The 9,227-nt window shown below is 35.4% G+C and overlaps 1 pseudogene; it reads right to left on the minus strand.

Annotated features, from left to right (window-relative positions):
* Window positions 1–4,289: 4,289 nt before the first annotated feature.
* LOC148803783 (F-box/LRR-repeat protein At3g48880-like) lies at window positions 4,290–5,363 on the minus strand (annotated as a pseudogene).
* Window positions 5,364–9,227: the final 3,864 nt, after the last annotated feature.

Here is a 9,227-nt window from a genome sequence, read left to right on the forward strand (position 1 = left end):
ACCGAAGATGTTAAACGGTGAAGTTTATTGCTTTGTCTTTTAGTGAATAAATTATAAAGATGTCCTGCTCTCCTTAATAACTGAAACTGAAGACGGGTAGATCCCTGTACTACTTTTGGAAAATTTTATTATTTACAAACCAATAAGTCTTTCTGTTCAGAAACTTCGGCCATGATCAAACAGCCCCTCAGAAGCGTGTACAACTACAATTTGGCAAATTTCACATTTTTCTTTCCAAGTACAAATTATATCATATATCACATCTGCATGCATATTATACAATGTATAATAAATGTAGCCATTAATTTTACTAGGTAGATATGCAAACCCTTGAAAAAAGGGATCTTGGTGTTCACAACCTTGATAATGTATGTAATAAAAGCTTGTTTTAGGCCGTTGGAAAAGAATTCTTTTGTGGGCCTGTTTTATGGTTCAAGTCTTCACCCTTAAGTTTACCTTTGTCTCTTAGAATGCATCTGCCTCTGAAAATATCAATGAAATTGAATAGCTTATGGTCCAATGTGGTACAGATGATTTGGTCTATCATCCGTAAAGAGAAGTTATCTTTCAAGCATGTCTTTATTGAGGTTGGTGAAGTTGATATAAAACCTCCACATAGGATTTGTCAATCTCTTTCTTTATTATTTTCACCACTTGAGGGTGAAGCTCCTCAGGATCACGAATCGATTTGATTGATGGACTATGATTTATGAATCGATCCTAGGCACTCAGGATCACGATCACGATTTGCGGCATGTTGAAACTCAAGGTTGCCAAGGGATTCCTCCTATGATCTCGACATTGATCTGACCTCTTCCCATCATGGCCGAAGTGGTCATCACGCTCTTTGCACCGCCCTTTCTTGGCCTCTTTACATGGGGAATATGTTTCTTCAACATTTAACATTGATGTACTTCTGAGCTCAGAACAAAGAGCTTGAGAGGCCATTTTCTAGAGAGAGAAGCTGAAAGTTGTTAATTCGAGAAAGTAATGAAAACTAGTACCAAGTTATAGCATCTAGAATCCGAATAAATTACATACTAAATTAACTACTACACTTGGATGGAAACATGGCAAACCAACTGATCAACTATTAGCGCATACAACCCAACCCCTCAATGGCAAAACCAAATATTTAGTTGTCATTCTTAAGATTCAAAATCCTAAAACTGCTCATACCAAAATATATAACATTTCATAAATAATAATACCTAGCAATCTATGAAACCTCGAACAACTTCGTCAGCCTAGAAGCATATACGTTCTCCAACGTCCAATGCATCCAACTGCTTGCAGCCATCTATTATAATTTTTAGACTCTCACGATGTAGCAAAATTCCTGTCAACTGCAAGCGTTTTATCACGGGCAAATGGGTCACAATGGCTAATGCTTCTTCATGGCCAACTGTACCTCCGATGCTTAGGAAATCAAATTTCTTGCAGTGAAGATTAACTTGGGCAAGAATTTCCTCAAGAAAGTGGGTTGCACCCAGATATAAACCTCGCAATTGCATGAATTTGCATATAAGTTTGGGAATCCGGTGCCCTTGTCTAAAAATTAAATATTCAGGAAGTTCCAAAAATTGCAATTTGGTGCATCTGTTTAGAAAACAAAGTAACAAACCCATAGTGCACAGATTTCATCATTAATTAGACCATTCATGGTGGTGATAATCAAAACTAGTTACTGTTACTGATTAAGTGGGTACTTACTCGTCTGAAACATAGTTGAGGTCCTTAAGAGTAGAGCATCTTGGAAGCTCAAGATCAATAACAGATCCCTGGCTTCGACTAATGACCAATTTGATGAACCCAATTACAGAGAAGTTCTTGATATGATACTCTTTCCACAAATCTCTTGCTCAAACTGTTGAATTTTGATGGTTTGAGTGAAAACGGATCATCAGAACTGATGCGTTCGAGGAGAATTACCTTTCAGCATTGAGGATGGAGAGAAGCTTTGTACCAGGACTTGCAGAGGAAGGGCACGTCCATGATTAGGGATTCGATTGCTTCCATCCCTACTTTCTTGAACTCTTCAATCAAACAATCTTGATTCATATTCTCCCATTTTCTGTCTTGTTCTACCATCTTCTTGTACAGCGTGTCTGCAATCGTAGGTAGCAAGTAGCAACAAATTAATTGAAGTAACAATGGATTTATAGAAGAAGCCGGAGGAGGGGGAGACGAAGGGACACTTTCTTAAATCCTTTTGAAAGCTAACGCTAGAGGTTGGAGAATTTGCAGAGGCATTCACGACCCCCGAAGCTCATCTGCAGCTTTCCCAAAAATTCACTGAACATTGGTTCAGAGGTATTTGAATTTTGGATGAATGTTGAAGGAAAACAAAACACCAATTTCAATAATTGAAAAAAGTAACTTTTTAATAATCATGGAATAATGTTACTAACGCTAATATTCTTACGTTTTATTTGAAATCTTATAATTGGTGAACTTTTATAAATGGTATGTCCAAACTAGCCCATCTGCCCAGCTTGAACTGAAATTTGACAAACATGCGTTGGACTCTGGCCCAAGCCGAGTTCGGCTTGATGTGGTCTTATTTATTCAAGTTGACGTGTTATAGGTTTAACAGCTTTACTTGGTATCAAAATTTACTATAGAATATATTTTAATAGAAATTAAATTTAAGGTATATTGCTTAACTGTTTAGTTAATAAATAAATTTTATCTTTACTGTTTGATTATTGTTTTAAATTCACTCTTACTGTTTTTGATAATTGATTCACTCTACCTCTGCCATTAGTATTAGTATTGGTTAATTTTTCATCAAAAATCATACAAAGGTGACGGCATGTGAAATATAAAATTTGTTTAAAACCCAATAATACCCTTCATCCGTGTACTCGTCCGAAAACCTTCATCTCTCTTCTCTACCATAGCAACCATAGCAAGGTGCCGAATACGAATCTGGGTCCACCACCTACACCATTGTCTTCTTTCGAATGGGAAAGAAATTACGGTTAACAGCTCAAAGCTGGTAGTGGGCAGGGGGAGCGTGTATTTCAGGCGGAAGTCAAGATTTTTAGCCGACTACATCACAAGCACCTTGATTCATTGGTTGCATATTGCAAACTGGATCACAAAGGATGCTTGTCTTTATGAATTTATTCCAAAGAACACCTTGGAGTTTCATTTATAGGGAAAAGCGTGACCAACTATGGACTAGCCCATCAGATAGAAAATTGCTCTGGATGGACCAATATGATATATTAAAATGGACCTGGTCCATTCATAATTGAATTTATATTGGATTGAGCCAATATCTAATCCATTGATAGAAGATAAGAATATAAGTGTCAATGAACCAGGTTTGAAGTGAAACCAATTTAAATTAACAAGAATTTGAACAGATTGGATAGTCTCAGGACCAGTCCAAAATATTCATTGAATTGGATTGGACCAGGTCCATTTGTAATGGATTCACATTGGATGGGACCGGATTAGACCAAATCCAGTCCAATTGACACCCCCAATATCAAGGCAGCTAACATTCTTCTTGATTTTAAATTCGAGGCAAAGGTTGCAATTGTGTGGGGATCCATAAATCTTGGACTAAAGCACGATTTTCCCCAATTAGGATCCACATGGATCTTAAAACCTCTTAGGGATTGAGTTCAATCCTATACATGGTTAAGTAGCATAATTGATATTTGGGTAAATTGCTGATACTTTCCCTGAAGTTTTTGACCGTTGCTGAAATCTTCCATGAAATTTGGGTTGTTTCTATAGGAAATACCCATGCAATTACTATTTAGGCTGGTTTCTATAGGAAATACAACAAAAAAAAAAAGAAAATTTAAAGTTGCAGATTTACCTTAGAGTGATTAATATGAAGGGCCAATTTGAAAAATAAATCAATTTTAAGAAAGAGATTGAAAGAGTTTGAACTAGAAATTGATATAAAGAGAAAATTTGACAAATAAACATTTTAATAAAAAATAATTATATGGGTATTCCACACATTTTCATGCTTCTTTTAGAAGATTCTAACAAGAGGGTCTAGTTATAATTGTAATTATGTCAGAAACATGAACAGAGGTGATTACATTTACCAAACCTCAAAAGGATGTGATTGCATTTACATAAATATCCTGCAATATCTAGAGGAGGGAAGAGAATAAACGCTCAATATTTAAATTTTAAAAAAGCACCTTCTAGCTAAAAAAACTAGTAAATAGAAGTAACCCATTTAATAAATCCCTTCAACATATTAATTGGAAAAGCCAGCAGTCTAACACTTGGACTAAAAATTTTGTTGAAACATCTCACAAGTCACAAGCATGCATCTACGATTTACATTTACCTATTCATTAAAATCCATGCTAGAAAAAAAAAAAATGCACGATTTACATCCTCTGCAATAGCAGCAATCGTCGATAAATCGTAAATGTTAATATAATTGAGTTTACACCCCTCAAACAAGAAGGTGTCAATATGAGAAGCAAGCCTCAGTATCTCGTCGTCAACCTCAAAACCAACGCAGTCACTAACATCCAAGAAAAACAATTCCTTGCAGCCCTCTAATATGATCTTTAGAACATTGAGTCGTATCCAAGACCTACTAAGGTGCAAGCATTTTATCGTCGACAAGTGGGTAACAATGGCTGATGCCTCTTCGCTATGAATTGCACCCCTCATGACTAGGGATTCAAATTTCTTACAGTTGAGACCAACATCGGCAACAAACTCCTTCAAACAGCTGGGTATCAACTCCAATCTTAGCCTCCGCAAATCCTTGAATTTACACATAGGTGGCCAAACTTTAAATTCATCTATATCTCCCGCCAAACAATCCGACAGCGTCAAGATTTGCAAAGCGGGGCACCTGTCATATAAATATTACACAGAAGATTTCATTAGACGGACAGTGATGATATATATGTTAATCTATTGAACATATATATTAATTAGCCAGTAAATTGCTTTAAAAGTTAAGTGGATTAATAATTATAAGTTTATAACTTATTCGTCTGATACACATACAAGGTCTTCAATAGTACAGTTTCTTGGAGGACGAAGATAAATAGCAGTCTGCGGCTTCGACTAATGACAAACTTTAAAACCCAGTTGCAGATAAGTTCTGGACATGATACCCTTTCATAAATCTCTTAGCAAAATTGTTGTATTCCGATTGCTCGTGTGGTAGCCATGTAGTATCAGTGAGTTCCGGGAGAAAGAGAAACTTCCGGCATTCAGGATCAACGGAAGCTTTATACCAGGATTTGCAGACAAAGGGGATGTCCAAGATTAGTGATTCGATTGCTTGCTCCTCCTACCTTCTTGAACACCTCAATCAAACAATCTTGGTTCATCTCCTCCCATTTTCTTTCTTCTGCCATGTTTGTCTCTCTGTGTGAGCGTGTGTCTTTAATTTAATTGGCCTGGAACAAATGAGCTTAAATATTGATTTATAAATAATAGAAGAAGAAAGGCCCCAGAGCCAGCCAGAAGCGGGGGAGACGAAGAGATGCTTACTTGGTGCATCAAACAAGATGGATTACCGGCGATAATTAGCTTTGCAAATCGTGCCCGTCATCGCGCTTTGAGCCGGAGCCGGTATATATTCTTAGCACCAACCTTCATTTCCTTCGCCAAAAATTCATTATGGAATTAATGCTTAACAAGTTACAATGGAATTAGTATTTTCTTGTACTTCTACCCAAGTAACTTAGTATCTAATCTATAACCTTGAGCCATTAACCCACTTTACAATTAATGATGACAAATGAAATGAAATAAATTTTGTTAATTTAATATTGTGAACCTAAAACTAAAAATAATATTATTGAAATTAGTATTTTATAAATGTTAATGGCATAAATAATTTCTCAAATTTACATTCATATCAAAAATTTTCTTTCAATCTCAATAAATGTATACAAATAAAAATATTCATAATTGAACAATTATTTAAATACATAAAATGTGTAAATTTACACATGAGGTGTATATTAATTTTTTTATACAGTTTTATAAATTATTAATTAATATTTTAAGTTACACTAAATAACAATATATTTATTATTCAAAAATAAAAAAATTATTTACAAAATATTCGAGAATATAATATTAAATTGAATACTAATTTATGTTTATACTAAAAATGTTTTTTTTTTTGCAAAACAAATTATAGAAATAAAAATGGCATTTATTATTCAAATCCACCAATTCAATACAAAATTTAGATTCCTCATTAATGCTCTCCAATTAAGCTCACATGACAAATCCTGCAATCCTTGTCCACTTTAACCGAATGCACCTAATTTCTAGTACGCCACCTTACTTTACAAATCTACCTTGATCAAACAATCTAACGTCAAAGAGTTCCAGCGGTGGCCCAAAGTCCCCCAATCTCAAGATCAGACAGGTTGGAGAACCTATGCTCTTCATATGACCCACTAGTAGTGGAACCGAACTGGGAGTTTCATGATTTTGTCATCAGCATTTGAGAAGCAGATGCTTCCCTCACTCCCTCCGTCGCTTGCAACGACAAAACAACGATAACCTCTTTCTTCTAAATCAACAAGGGAATGGGGCTTCTCTACAGTTTCCATTTTCAAAACCCAAGACCTCAAACTTCATGTAAAAGCAGTGGGGGGCTTGAGACTCTATCCCAAAGGGAGAGCATGAATCCCTCCAAATTTGAAGTTTTGGAGGTCTCATCCTTGAACTCTTGTTGCTTTAGGCATTTGAGTAGGTAATCCAACAAAATCTGGAATTGTAGAGATTACAACAAGTAGGTATTTGAGAAGGTGATCTCTTTCTCAATTCTCATATTGTCGGTAGCTACTGACAAGAATAGGAAAAGGTATGCAAGAATTTCAATTTCTGCAACAAATAAATAGCATGCCACAAATATAGGGTTTAAGGAGGCAAGCTACAGTATTTTTTGTAGAAATTCATGGCGTGCTCTGTTCTGATTTCTAACAAAGAAATTCGGATTTAAACTAGGACACAATTATTGTAAAATGAGAAAAAGTTAAAGAAATGGGGTTTCATAGAAGATTTGAGGGCAATGTTTCAGATAGAAAGCTAGAGCCGAATATTGGTAGGGATATTTGACATAGTAGGGAGGACGAAGTGGTTAGACAAGAAGAAAGATAGGAGGAGAGAGAGGGAGAGGGAGGGATGAATGATTAGGTTGTCTTTGCTACCTCTAGTAGTTCTTAATTCTTTGAGAAGAAGATGAATAGTGTTTTAGGAGTATTTTAATAGATTTATATCTTAATTAATAGATGTAAGGGTAAAATAGGTATTTTAAAAATTAAAGACATTATTTCACCACTTCTCGTATGGGACGATGAGGGAAGTAGAGTGGCAATTTTTCCCTCCCCGGCAGGTACCTGACTTCCTTGACGAGTTCACATCTTCGCCCCACAATGTCCCACACCACACCCCCGTTGTGTATTGGAAACATCTCTTGATGATGATGATATCATCAGTTCTGGTACTATCATTGGGAGATGTTCCCAATACACGGTGGGGATGTACTGTGGGAGGTTGTGGGTAGCCTCTTGTGGGGCGGAGATGTGAACTCTTCCCCGTCTTAATGGGGTTGGGGATGGGGATTTCTTTAGCAGGGTGAGGATGGGGAATGAGGTCTTCACCCTGCCCCTGCCCTGATTATATATATTATTCATATTAAATATATATTATTGTATATATGATATTATTTATATGATTTATAGTATTTAGACATATAAAAATATATTTAAAATATTATTTATATTTTAACTTTTTTTTGTTTTTTTAAATAAATTTATTTTTTAAAATATATTGTTAATTAAAAAATTTTGAGGATTTGAATCCCTAGGAACCCGTCCCCATTGCCATTCCTAAAAGGAACGCAAATAAATGCATGGTTTTTCAAAGTGAAAACACGGGAGGATTTTATGTTTGCGAGAAAACTTATGGGAGGTTTTTATATTTTACCCTATATTAAAATAAAGGTGGCCATCTCAGCAGTCCCTTCTCCCTTTCCTACTTATTTCAAGTTGCCACGTCAGTAGTCTCTTCCACTCTCTTTCCCACGTCAGTAGTCTTGATGTAAAAGGAAACATTCCTTAAATCTTTCTTCTAATCAACCACCATGAAAACTTTCAATTTGTTTGTTGGAACTTTCAACTTCAACCTTTCAACTTAGAAACAGGGCAGAGCAACTATCATCAGGTTCCTGCTAAGACGTCTACAGACAGCCAGTTCTTCAGGTTGTTAATACCTTAAATTTTTTTCTTCTTTTGGACATCCAAACAGGGGCTCCCCCCATTCTTTTTCTCAATATATATTCGAATTTTCAACCTCAAAAAAGGGGCAGTGCAACCATCATTAAGTTCCTGCTAATACGACTACAGGTAACTGGTTCATTCGCTTTGCCATTAACTTGGTTTTGTTTTCTTCTTTTAAGCTTAAAAACAAGCTCTTTCTCAATATAAGTTCGACTTTTTCAACTTCAAAACAGGGGTGGAAAAACCATCGTCTATAGCCGGTACATTAGATATGTTAATTTGAACTTCAAAACAGGGGCTCTGCCCCCCTGTTTCTGTTAGATTTTTACATTATAATGTTAGATTTCTGCATCATATTTTTTACCTTTTGATTTAAGCATGGCACATGCTCAATAGATTGAATCTGTGTTTAACGTTAAACAACTTTTGGCTTGCAAACAATATAGAAAAAGAAAACCATGCTACCCTCAATCAAGACTTTTTCGATACCAACATAATAGCGAGTTTTATTCTGCTATTCCCATTGAGGTTGTTTGAGCCATCCAACAATATGCCCGAGCAAGTTTTCTGAAAGCCATTTAATTTTATATCATAGTTTTAATCTTTTAGGCAGAATGGTGTCAAAAGCCAGCCATCGGTCAAGCGATCATTGTAGCTCAATAACGGGTGAAGAATAGGGGTGCTCAAATTCGGTTGATAAACCGAAAATCCAATCGAACCAAACTGAATAAGCTAATTTGGTTCGGTTAGTTCAGCTAAAATCGGTTTTTGGTTCCGATTTAATTTGACCCGAATTTTCAACCGAAGCAAACCGAAAACCGAATTAATGCTGTTATTTACTTTAGTATATTAAATATTAATGTTTTATTTAATATTTATACTAATTAATTATTATACTTCTCAATGAACAATAAATAATAGTTAATTAAAACCTAGGCTCATTATTAATTGTTTATTAATCATTAAATATTTTTGAAA

The sequence above is a fragment of the Nelumbo nucifera genome, chromosome 1, assembly GCF_055504915.1.
Source record: "Nelumbo nucifera cultivar China Antique chromosome 1, China Antique-T2T, whole genome shotgun sequence".
Taxonomy (NCBI): Eukaryota; Viridiplantae; Streptophyta; class Magnoliopsida; order Proteales; family Nelumbonaceae; genus Nelumbo; species Nelumbo nucifera.